Consider the following 12,136-nt stretch of genomic DNA (forward strand, 5'->3'; position numbering starts at 1 on the left):
AAAGATTTGGGGTTAGCCAATTTCATCCCTGGAATAAATATTCTAAGACAAGACGAACGTATTGTTCTGACTCAGTCCTACTATCTGGAAAAGATACTGAGAAAAAATTCAATGCCTATGACAAGAGTCAAGTGGAAACCCCAATGGACCTCAGCATGCACTTGATCAAGAATAGAGGAGATCCCGTAGCTCAAAAAGAGTACGTCAAAGTTATTGGAAGCCTAATGTACTTAACCAATTGTACAAGGCCTAACCTAGCTTGCCCCGTAAATAAGTTAAGTCGATACACTAGCAACCCTAGTCATGAACACTGGAAAGCGCTAGAAAGAGTCTTAAGTTATCTTAAGTCTACTCTGAATTTTGGCATACACTACGCGAAATATCCACTGGTACTAGAAGGATATTGCGATGTCAATTGGATATTCGATGCAAAGACTCACTGTCTACAAGTGGATATGTATTTACAATTGGAGGAGGAGTTGTATCATGAAAATTCACAAAACAGACGTGCATTACACGATCCATAATGGAATCAGAGTTCATCACCTTGGACAAAGCTGGCGAACAAGCCGAATGACTGAGGAACTTCATGGATGATATCCCATACTGGACTAAACCAGTACCTCCCATAATGATTCACTGCGATAGCCAACATGCAATAGCAAGGGCTAAGCATAGTATTTACAACGGTAAATCCCGACATATCCGACGTAAACATAACACTGTAAGATATTTGATCACCAGTGGGTTTTGACTATTGAATATGTAAAATCAATAAAAAATCTAGTAGATCCGCTAACCAAAAGGTTGCAAGGAGATCAAATATACAAACTAGTAAAGGGAATGTGTTTGGAATCCACAAGATAGAGACAATTATAGTGGTATCCCACCAAATCACTTGGAAATCCAAGTCTTGGTTCAATGAGAAAACTAAGCTGTGAAAGTCCAACACAAACACTCAATTACAATTCCCTAAAAAGCAATGAGTGTTATAATATGCAAAAGTGGTGAGGTTAAGTCAATGACTCTTAATAATCCTAAAGGTGTGAGTTAGATACCTTGAGATAGGATTACCTATATCAGTTTGAAGTGTGGGCTGCTTCAAACGAAACACTTCTGATTCCAAAGACAAGATCCATGGCCGAAATGGATCAAAATGTGAGATTAAAGTTGAGACTGAGATAGAGACACATCAATATTATTGACTAAGTACATGCAAAGGTGGAACAGTTCAATGCATCACGTTAACTAGGCCACCAGTACACTCTATAATGTTGATTATGGAAGGTTCAAAGTCAAAAGCAACTTGTCCTGATGTGTCAATGTCTCACAGAGATTGAGCTGGGCTTCAGTCTTTTATGGGCATTTCCACTCATGTGAGGGGGCTGTAGGATAATCAGTTATTCACGCAACCGATTAATTTGTGAGCAAAAATGCAATAGGCCGCTGAACCAAAGTAATTAGATTAATTTGGATGAAATAAATAAATAATATTTATTTATTGTATATTGGTCTTGGTTAATAATTTTGGCTAATTTGTTTGTCTCGAGACGAACTAAATTGTCAGCCCTAAGTTAAACCCGGGTATATGGCCTAAGTCGTAGTATTATATGAATAAAATATTATCCGTTGGATGAATTTATTATATCCCCAATGGAATGTTTGAAATTACAATAAATTACAATTGTTTCAAACGGAAGGTTTTCAATTAGAATAAATTACAGTCGCATCAAACGGAAGGTTTGTGATTAGAATCAATTACGACCATTTCAAACGGAAAGTTTAAAATTAGAATAAATTACATCGATAATTAAGGTTGTAATTATTATCGTAATTGATCCCCTGCCATTTTGGTCGAGTGGAAACACCTATATAAAGGGCCTCCCCCCTTCATTCTAAAACACCAACAACTTTCTCCTCATTTTCTCATATCTTCTAGCTTTCCGGAAACCTCCTAGGTCAGTTCCTCTCTTGCTTTGTTCAGCTTCAAAGATCAGATGTGTCACTCTCATTGGAGACGGAAACTGTTTTATCTTTGGGTTAGAACATCAGCCACCGGAAGCACTATCGGCGCATATCTAATTTTTGGAAAAAGGTCCATCATCGACTTGGTTTCAAGGTAGATTTTTCTCTTAACAATCTAATATAGTAGATATGATTATATGATAACTAGCAAATCTAAATGGTACCAACTAAAATATCTATCTAAAATAAATTTCAACACTCCGTCTTAAACTCAAGTTGGTAATGTAGAAGCAACTTGAATTTGACAAAAGAAATAAGAAATGTTTGAATATGAACAGACTTCATAACTAGACATCAACATTCAAACCAATTTTTTGTCGTGCTGAGAACGTTAAACCCCAATAAGGAATTGGTAAATCTGTATATGATTGTGACAATTCTACTTACGTTGCAGCATGAGTGAGTATATCACTTTGATGCAGTGTTTGCCGGAAGAACTATCCCAAAAACATAGCATTTTCCGGCATATAATGCCACAAACCGTATGATAATGTTTTCGAGTTTATGTGTGTGTTATTTTATTTTTTTATTTAAAAAAAAAAGGCGAATTTTATTGATCATTCTTTTAGTTTTAGTGCAATTTTTAGGACATGATTACTTTTTGAATTGATTTTAAAGTTTTATTATTACTATATATAATTACATCAATAATTTACTTAAATACAAAAATTATTTTCTCCTAAATCAATCAATACTACGTAACCTCTAAAATATTAAATACAATAAAATTTACAATTATACATCAACTAAACAAGAAACAATTAAAACGTGTCTGGTATTTTTAATTAGTATGCTCATGAATTTAATATTCAAGACCATTACGAAAAAATTACAGTTTGATGAAAATTTTAATCAATGAATGAGATTGCAGATAGGGATAGATATGTAATTTGATTTATATAGTGAATATGTCAATACTTTATTTTAGCATAAATCAAAAAAGTATAAATATGGATAGATGCTGGTCGTATTAATAATTTGAATCAATTCACATCCCAAAAAAAAAAAAAGATAACTCCATCTTTTTTTACTGACGTTCATCGAAGAAAATAAAATAATGGAGAAGCCGAAGCGTAGAACAAGATGAAGAAAAATGATGTCATTCCGGTCAGTTCCAGTGTGCCGTGGAAGGAGATAACATTCTAGAAATTGCATAATGCGGTAAGTTTTTTCTAATTTTTTTTCGATCGCAAGAGTAGCATACTCACGAATTTTTATTACATCATATCCCTATCTTCTGAACATCATATTCTAAATATATATGCATCATAATCATATTAGTAATTCAACGTATCAATAGTATAATTTCGGTGTAATGTGTACATTATAGTATAAACCAACCACCATCATCTTGAATGCAAACCAAGCAATGTATTCCGAAAAAAATTTCAAACCTGTCTTTGAAACCCAACAGGACACAGCAGGGCACAATTCGTAGAACTATGTCGATCAGCAAAACAGAAAGACGGAATAAATACAGATGACTAAGGAAAAAAGGGGAACAATGGTGCAAGCAACAATGAACTCCGTAAAATAAATTTGTTCCCACAAAATCCGTCCGTGTGAATACCATGTTTAAATTGACTAATACAAATGAAGGTTTTATATTGAGCATATTATCGTCCAAAATATAGTTTGAATATAACATATAACATATGTAAAAATGTAAAATTATGTATCAAGAATACAACATATGTAAACATGTCATAGAGGAAATAAAATAATAGAAAAATAACAAAATCACATTAAGATAATCCAGAACATAACGGTAGCCTGAGCTACATGTATACGTGCATCATCCTTATATATAACTTTACGTCATTTATATCTGTGTTGATGCAATTTTTCAACAATAGAAAAGTAAAATTCTAAAATAAGAAATTATCTCCGAATTTGATATAATTAGTGCATGGATTAGGAATCTCTAAACACTATATGGTACATAAGTAAACTGGAAAATAAATGCTACAGACTGAAAATTAATGGGTGATCCCCAAATCACTGAGTTTGTTTTTGTTTGAAGATGATTGAAGATACCCTGCCAGTTGATGACCACAATCCTTAAATATTCCTCAGAAACGATACCTGGAACCGTCACCCGAACGGTTACAACACCTACTCTCAACCGTCTACTAATTCCTCTTTTGTTGACACGTGTTTTCAACCGTCTTACCAGCCGCATAACCCAACCGACCAAACTACTGTTCTCTCACTTGATATCCGCAGCAGCCGACCTCCACAGCAACTGACTTGCTCATCCAACTGCGGACCATCCGACCTGCTTATCCGACTACGGATCATCCGACCGCTGACCTTCCGACCTGCCCATCCGCCGACAGATTCTCCGCCCTGCCTATCCGACCGCGGACCTTCCGACCTGCTTATCTGACCGCGGACCTTCCGACCTGCTTATCCGACCGCGGATCTTCCGACCCGCTTATCTGATTGCGGACCAACCGACCTGCCTGTCCGACCGCGGACTTTCCGACCTGCCTATCCGACCGCGGACCTTCCGACCTGCTTATCTGACTGCGGACCAACCGACTTGCCTGTTTGACCACGGACTTTTCGACCTGCCTATCCGACCGCGGACCTTCCGACTTGCTTACCCGACTGCGGACCAACCGACCTGCCTGTCTGTCCGACCGTGGACCTTCCGACCCGCTTATCCGCTCGGAAGGACAGCCGGTCTAACCAATCACCCCGAAAATCCCTTAACCGCCAAACGTACTCGATTACAGGCCCAAATTTCCCTATATCTTGGGCCTTTAACCTAATTATAAAATTTGTATGTAACAACTTGCCCGCAGCCATCGAACTTTCAAACGCCACTCCTCAATCGTCGTTTGGAAGTTCGCAATCTATAATCTTCCCTACCGTATCTACTTTCCCCTGTTTCGCTACGATTTCAAGTTATGGCAAATCAATATGTACCTGCACTTCCATTTGATGGAACCACCCCAGAAGTATCATTCGCGGCTTCCAAAATGCTAACTCTAACTATTCGCCCGTACTGCACGACTCATGAAGACTCCAATCGGATGAGGGAGGTATTGGAAGCAGGAAACCCCCTCGCCATCAACAATCCCGATTACAATGCTCTCCGCCTCCAAGACAACATCAAAACGCATCTGACGGACCCCAAAGACCCCTGTCTGGTATAACAGGGTGGCAAAACGTTTTCAAAACCAATGGAAAAGCCAACATATTGACCAAGCGATATTCCTTTCGACGCTCCCATTTCACTTGCACGAAAAAGCGCTCCTGGCAATGGCGGCTTTCTGGCATTCGGAAATAGGTATCTTCTTCCTGCCAATAGGCCCTGTTGGCCCAACTCTGATGGACGTGGCCATGATCGCCCATCTTCCTATTGTGGGTGAAGATCCTGTGATGGGAGCCCTAGATGGACAAGAACCAGATGCGAACCATGTAGGCTGGTCTTTAGCTGGCATTAAAGAATGGGGTTGGACCAGATTTGTAACCGACCAGCAAGGGGCAATCGGAACCCCTGTAACCGACCGCGAACATGTTGCCTTCATTGTCTTCTGGCTCTGCAGGTATATCATAGTCTCCCTTTCTAAAAGTGTCCTTTCTTCTCATCTCGACCTGGCTATTCATATAGCATCAGGGCGCTTCTTTTCCCTTGGCACTCTCTTCCTAGCCAATCTTTTTGAAGGTCTGTCTAGGGTTAGCATCCGCCTTGCAGATAAAGATAGCAATAAATTAGATATCGCCGCGTCGGGACCCTTTTGGTTTCTGGAACTTTGGTTCTGACTCTATTTTTCCGACGCGTACCAACTTGGCCACCCTATTGTTGCCCCAACATCCGACAAGTCGTTGGGAATAGCCCTTAACCGACTTTGCCTAGGTCGTAATAAACTCCAATCATCCGACCCCATCATTGTTGCTATCTTGACCGACGTCCATAGCAATTCTCGCTTTTACATATATAGAAAATACGTGGGCTACGCGTCTGGTCTTTTTTGGCCTTTCCCTGTATCTTCACCCATGGCCGAACCTGACCCTTTTCCTCATCCAACTTACTCTTTTTCCTGGGATTCAGCCCTTAAACCTAGGGTAAGTCATCCCTGAGTTGATTTCTCTTTATATTTCCCAACTCACGAATTACATAACTTCCAATTCTTACATTCCCTTCCATTCTTCTCCGGACTCTGCGGAATCCTTCCGTGAATGGTGTTCGGTTGCGTAGGCCCTTATTGCTACTGACAAAGAACGGTTGCTGAGCATTCTCTTGCCCTAACCTGCTTTGGTGCTAGGGACGGCACCATTGACTAACACCCGAAGAAAAGTAACCGCCCCAGTCACCGGGTCGAGCCCCCCAAAAAGAAAAGAAAAGTTTCTCAACTACAGATAGCCTCGATCCCTGAAAAAGACCAGGAGACTTCGAATGACCTTCCATCAGGTCGAGTGCCAGTAAAGACCCGACCCCGTTTAGGTATTTTCCAAAGCCCCATCTTAATCTAATTTTTTCCTTAGATTTTAACTTATCGTTCTTGCTATCAGACCCGACCTCAGCCATGGCTACCGTTCCACTCAACTCAACACCAGCCAAACCTACGCTTGCCTCTCTGATGGCCGGTCGGAGGATGAACCCGACTAGGAGGCGGTCCCCTCCTTCCTTGGTGACGAGTGGTCGGGAAGAGGCTCCAACCAAAAAGAAATCCTCTCGAGTACCGGCTTTAGCTAAGGTTGTCTCTGATAGTGAGGCGACTGCTTCTGAAATGGGCAGAATGTCATATGTAGCTTCTGACTCATCTCCCCCGAACGAAGAACCGATCGCAACACCTGCGTCCGCCTCTACCGCGATCGCCTCTGTTGCAGGTACGTCTGCTGGAGTTGCTTCTGATGTAGTCGCTCCAACTGATAGGGATGTCTTAAACGCAGCCGCCCAAATCGCATCTGACGAATCCGTTGCGGCCGTCTCAGTTGCAACCGACGAACCCACTGCGACTGTCTCAGTCGCAGCCGACGAACCTGCTGCGGCCGTCCCAGTCGCGGCCGACGAACCCGCTGCGGCCGTCCCAGTCGCGCCCGACCTACTCGTTGTAGCCATCCAACCAAGAGCACCAGACCCTATTCCAGAGGAGGCCAGGCGGGAAGAAGAACCCGCGGCCATCCAACCAAGAGGTCTCTTGCAGGAACAAGAAGAGCTTCTTTCTTCTAATTCCGAGACCTCTGTAAATCTGGTAAAACCTTTCAAACTTCTTTTCCTTACTAAAAACCAACATCTCAACCCATATTGAATATTCTATATCTCACTTTGCAGGGACCCAAGTCAATACCGCAGCGTCAATTCGAAGTAGCCGACGAGACGGCCATTGCAATGTCAGCCATCCCTTCTTTCCGACCCACAACAGTCCTTGCACCTTCTGGAACCACGATCTACCCAGAAGTAAGTAGAGTTGTCACAATTGATACTTGTTTCTGCGCTTCATATGATCTAAACAAACAAAAATCCATTCTCTCAGGGGCATCTTGATCTAGCTCCTCTGTCGGCTGTTCCAATTCCGGCAGACATCCAAACCATAATTGCTCAGGCTACCGACCGACCTCTCTCCGACCTGGGATCAGACTTCTCAGACAGTCTTCTTCAAGCAATCGGTGGCCTTTTATTTCAGATTCCTTCAGAATCAGCCGCTGCCCCCATTCTACATTGGCTGATGGAGAGACTAGCCGAACTTCGAAACGATGTCCTATTAGCCCGACTCCTGTCGGTCGAAACACCTCTTGCCTAGTTCGGATCACAACAATCTGAAGGTTTCCTTGACAAAAACCAAGGAATCAGTTCAACAAGCAACTGGAAGACTAGACGGCCTCTCTAATGCCAAAACACAAATAGATGAATCAATCCAAAAGAAGGAGGAAGAATTGAGAGCACTTCATCAAGAAAAATCTGTCTTGGAAGGCCACAGAGCCGATGAACAGCGCCTAATTGAGCGGTACAAGAAAAATGAAGCCGACTTGGACCAAGAATTAAAGATCCAAGCTCGATCTCAACTTATCAAACGATACAAGTCGGCTGCTAACAACCGACGACTTTCCAAGACCGAAGATAAATGGTCCCAGATCAAAACTGCTTTGAGATCTCTTCTGTAAAACTTTGGGCACTTTGACTTAGTAAATAATTATTTTCTCCTATTGTTAAGGATCACTTTCCAAAACTCCGACCCTCCAGGGAACAAATCAAACTCATTTCCTTCATAAACATCTGCAATCCCTTGTAAAACAATGAACGAACACTCAACCACAAATTGAAACTCGGGCATGCCTGAAATATTTATTAAAATGTCACACAAACGTCCTTATGTTCCTGTAAGCAACTAGCAAGGCTTTATTCAACCCTTCTTCGTGGGTAATCATCCAATTGGAGGCCATGCCGAGGACTTGTTATGCATACTCAAACAATTGGATTTCAAATTCAAATTCTCCCACCGAGGCAGAAAAACCATTCATCGTGCTATTCGCCTGATAGAAAATGTGCTGGGAGGATATGAGACCCTTCAGGATATACTAAATCGCCTTCCTGACATCGATCAACATATGGATTTGATTGAACACCATGTGACAGCCATACTCCCAGACCTTGGCTGGGATCATATATTTTCCAATCAACGCGCAGTCTTTTCGAGATTACGCACTCTTGTTGATCGTGAGCGTCAAGCCGTAGCAGACATGAAGGCTCGTACCGACTATGATCTAGAAAAGATGCAAGATCAATGGGAAAGGTACCGACCCGACTTAGAAGACCTTGTCGATGAAGAACTAGAATTAATCCCTAATCACTGGGATGAAGATTATGATTCAGAAGAAGGGAGTTCTCTGCATAACTCAATATCTCATTAATGAATGAACCATTTTTGGGTCTGAACCCCTATGGTCGGGTTCTGCAATAAAATTTCTTGTTTAATGCATTCTTGTTATCTGAAAAAGCAGGAAAATACCTCTTCGGATAGCTAGCATTAATACAATCATATACCCTTTTACCTTCTTGATTTATAATAATAAAAGCACCATTTCCAATCTCCTTTTGAACGATAAACAGCCCTTCCCTATTCGGAGACCACTTCCCTAATTGATCTATCTTCTTGTATATGTAGGAAGAATGGTTTTCCAAACCAGGTCTCCTTCTTGGAACGTCTTATAAAAGACTTTCCTTCCATAAGTCTTAGCCCTAGTTTCACTCTGCTTCACAATCTGATCGATTGCATGGAGTCGATTGACATCCAAACTTTCCAATTGTTGCAACATAACTTATTGATATTCCTCAGTGAACTCGTCAGTAGTAAAACTTGTACGTTCAAATGCCACTTGAATTTCGGCTGGTAACACAGCATCTTGCCCAAATGTGAGTTGATATGGTGAAAACCATGTGGCAGAATTTCTGTTATTCCTATGTGCCCATAAAGCTCGAGATAACAACAAATGCCACGTTCTTGGGTTCCCTTCAACCGTCTTCTTTATAATTCCAATAATAATCTTATTGGCTGCCTCTGCCTGCCCATTAGCTTGGGGATAATAAGGCGAAGAATGGTTCAAACGAATACCAAACTCTGCCAAGAAGTTTCAAAACTTCTCCCCAGTAAAGACCAAACCTTGGTCGGTCATTATTGAATGAGGAATACCATACCTATAGATGATCTGATTCAGCACAAAATCTATCACTTCCTTTTGATTCACATTTTTCAACGCAACCGCCTCGACTCATTTGGTGAAATAATCTGTTGCAACCAAAATAAAACAATGATGTTTGGATGATGGAGGATGAATTTTACCAATGATATCCATAGCCCAAGATTTAAAGGGCCATGGTTTTACCATAGCTTGCAATTCAGTGACTGGCAAGTGAGTCAACTGCCCATGCTTCTGACTCTCTTGGCAACCTTTGGCGAATTGTATACAATCTTCGAAAATCTTTGGCCAAAAGAAACCCAAACGATGAATAGCCTATCTCATATTCAAACCTGCCCTATGAGCTCCACAAATCCCACTGTGTACTTCTGTCATGACTTCCAAAGCCTGCTTGGACCCCAAACATTTCAAAAGTAATCCTTCGAATGTCCTTTTGTATAAGACTCCTTCTATCAACTGGAATCGCAAGGCTTTCAACCGTATTCCAATCAGTACATTCGCTCCTGGATTTTGTATATACATGATAATTTCTGTCCTCTAGTCGGCTTCAGCTTCTGTTTCAGAGTCGGCCTCTGCACATATATCTTTTGGGATTCCTTTACAAACTTTTTGAGCTAACTCGTCTGCAAATTGATTTTCTTTCCTAGGGATGAACTCAATTATCACTTCAGAAATTTTTTATAGAAACCGACTTACAATATCTTTGTATCTGTGTAGATGAGGATAATTGCAAACATATTGTTTGTTCACCTGGTTGATTACCAATTGAGAATCCCCTCTTATGATCACGGATTGAACATTCCTGGCTATTAAGGCTTCCAATCCCAAGATTAAAGCTTCATACTCTGCCGAATTATGGGTTGCAACTGCAACTTGACCCTTTGACTATCTGGTCCTTTCAACAAAATGCCTGCACCCGATCTATTTCCTGAAGTAGAACCATCAAAAAATATTAACCAATTTCGGGTACTTACATAAGACATGCATCCGATCGGTTCCTGCTCATAACCCAAAAAGTCTACCAAAAAATCTGCTATTACTTGGCCTTTCACCGCCCTCAAAGGAGAATGACATAAATCAAAATGAGCCAATTTAATGGCCCACTTCATAAGCCTGCCCTGCATGGTAAGTCTTTGCAAAATTAATTTGATGAGATCTATCCTTGAAATAACCTCAATTCTCCTGACCAACATATAATGTTCAAGTTTGGTGCATGCAAACACCAATAGTAACACATTTTTTCTGGCATAGTATAATTTAATTCTGGTCCTGTGAGGGTCTTACTCAAATAGTAAATTGCCCTTTCCTTTCCATCATCCCCGTCTTGTGCTAATAAGCAACTGACCACTTCATACGTATTTGCCAAATAAAGTTTGAGGGGCCGACCTTCTTTAGGGGGCATCAACACAGGTGGTTGAGCCAATGCTTGCTTTATAGCTTCTAAAGCTGTCTGTTGATCTGGCCCCACTCGAAAGCATTTCCTCCAGCCTTTAATAATTTAGTAATTGGTCTGACCTTGCTAGCAGCATTGGAAATGAACCGTCTGAGATAATTTACCTTCCCCAAAAGATTTTGTATTTCCTTAACCGTTTTGGGTGGTCGGCTGGCAAGAATTGCTTTGGCTTTATTAGCATCGATCTCTATTCCCCTCTCATGTACCAAGAATCCCAAGAAACTCCCGGCTGATATACCGAAAGCACATTTAGTTGGATTCATCTTCAACTTGTACCTCTTCATCCGTTGGAAGGCATCTTTAAGATCTCTCAAATGTTCCTCAAAACCAGAAAATTTGACGATAACATCATCAATATATACTTCCATGGATTTGCCAATAAGATCATGAAAAATTGAATTCATGGCCCTTTGATAAGTTGCCCTTGCATTCTTCAAATCGAATGGCATAACCGTCCACTTGTAAATACCTAAAGCTCCTGGACATCTGATTGTTGTCTTATGAATGTCTTCTTCTGCCAAAAAGATTTGGTTATATCCTGCGTAACCATCCATCAAACTGAGGATTTTGTGTCCTGCTGCTGAATCAATTAGCATATCGGCCATAGGCATCACATATTCGTCTTTAGGAGTGGCCATATTAAGATCCCTGAAATCAATGCATATCCTGATCTTACCATTCTTTTTAACCACTGGTACAATATTTGCCAACCAATCTGCATAACGGCAAGGCCGGATGAAACCTACTTTAAGAAGTTTCTGAATTTCCTCTTTGATTTGAGGCATCAAATCAGGACTCATACGCCTTGGAGGCATCAAATCAGGCAAATGATGCTCTATCAGACTTCGCTCTAGACCAAGCATTTCTGAATAATCCCAAGCTAAACAATCAATTTTTTTTTTTTATAACCTCGAGCATCAATATTTGTTGTTCTTCAGATAAATAACGACTCATCCTGATTATTTTTGGAACCAAGTCGGTTCCTAAATTGAATTCCAACAAAGGATC

Source organism: Andrographis paniculata, unplaced genomic scaffold (genome assembly GCF_009805555.1).
Source record: "Andrographis paniculata isolate CXL003 unplaced genomic scaffold, ASM980555v1 Contig53END, whole genome shotgun sequence".
Classification (NCBI taxonomy): Eukaryota; Viridiplantae; Streptophyta; class Magnoliopsida; order Lamiales; family Acanthaceae; genus Andrographis; species Andrographis paniculata.